The sequence below is a fragment of the Photinus pyralis genome, unplaced genomic scaffold, assembly GCF_008802855.1.
Source record: "Photinus pyralis isolate 1611_PpyrPB1 unplaced genomic scaffold, Ppyr1.3 Ppyr1.4_LG4, whole genome shotgun sequence".
Lineage (NCBI taxonomy): Eukaryota > Metazoa > Arthropoda > Insecta > Coleoptera > Lampyridae > Photinus > Photinus pyralis.
Window position 1 is genome coordinate 2054060 of NW_022170511.1, and position 1785 is coordinate 2055844.

Here is a 1785-nt window from a genome sequence, read left to right on the forward strand (position 1 = left end):
CTTTGAAGTTGAAAGAAACAGCACCCAGGTTTATTCTTTAATTCGAAATTATCGTAGTTGATTGCACCTACTTACGTCACACGCCATTTAATTGTGTTGGTGTAAGAATCCTATTTATGTGGTGCTTGCGTGGCTAATATTCACGAAACCACCACCACCGTAACACGAAATAGTTTATACAAATTTAATTCAAAGGATTAAAATCAAGTTTTTAATTCAGAAACATAACTAATTGCTCTTTTGCACGGATCCTCGTTAAAATTAAATGAATTAACGGTTAAAAATATCCCATTCATCCGTTTAAAAGTTAAAATTTAACCTTTGACCGATGCGAATACCTCGCCTTGGCTTGACCAGTGGAGAAAAATTGCCGCGCTTATTTGTTGGATCCGTTCTCCATTTGTATAACAATAAATTCGCACCTCCTGGTGAATTCGCCTGTTTGGGGTCAAAACTTTGCCTTCCCAAAAAGCGCCTTTAGGATATATCTCAGAGAAAGGGCCCATTTCTAACTGTGGATTTTCTTCATAGCCCTAGAGGTTGTAACGGTGGCTGTAAATTTGCATTTAACTTTTTCCGAAATTTAGTGGTGAAAAACTTTTGCGAAATTTAAATTAAAAAATTGCGTATCATCTAAATTTACCGATTGTAGAGCAAGGGACGTGCGTTTATTCCTGCGTTGTTTATTTTCTATGAGGCTTTGTTTCTTAATGAGTTCGGGAAATTTTTCAAGTCGAGATGTCTGGCATTTATATTATATTTTGTCTTCTTAATTAGTGTCATTTAGTTACACTTGCAAATACAGCAAGCTCAGGATCATAAGAAGTAAGAAAGATCCAAAATTTGGTACGTGTGTTGCTTAAGTACGTCCCAAAAGCAGAAACAGAGAGAAAAAATTAACGGGATTCGCGATATAGTAATCGAGGCGACCAGTATAGGCATTCGTAATTATTTCGCATTTAAAGCGACGAAAATATTTCAACCGTGTAAATCACACTTGCATGTTTAAAATTCGAGTCTTGTCTTAAAAAAATCAAGCAGGTGATTTTTGGATAAAATTGAGTTTCGTATTAAACGCGCCACCACAAATAAATGAACTAAGACAGGGGAATCTTTTCATTACAATGGTTTTGTATCCAGAGAAGGAAAAAAACTTTATCGGAGATTTGTAATAATAATAATAATAATAATAATAATAATAATAAACGATATTTAACATTTTATTTACAAACGTACATATGGGAAATTGTTAGTTGCAACCGCTTATGACAATAAATAAACGATAGCTGGTTGGTGACCCAGAAACTCTCCGTTGAATGATGATACACCCACAGACGTTTGTGTCGGAAAGGTGCTGAATACGCTTCTCTACAGATTAAGTTTCTATATCTTTGTCTATTCAATCGACACGTTTATCTACAAGAATCTATTTCTATTTATTTCCAATCAAATGGTTGAATCTCTCTCAGAACCAGTGTCATAATTAATAATAATTGCTATAGTATCTATGGTCCTACCTGATATGAATAAATGCAACAGATGGGGCCGTTGGTCAGGGACGGACTTAATAAATGAAAGTTAGGAGCTACAGATTTGTGTATGTGGGTTATTATTAATGAAAATTAACCCGCGCGAAACTGTTCGGCTACAATTGTTTGTAATTGGAAATGGAATTAAGTTTACCAATTACTCGTATTTTAATTTTATTTATTATATTATTTATTTATTTTAATATATCTATTATAATAAAAGTGATTTTTATTATTCTGTCAGTGGGGCCAATAG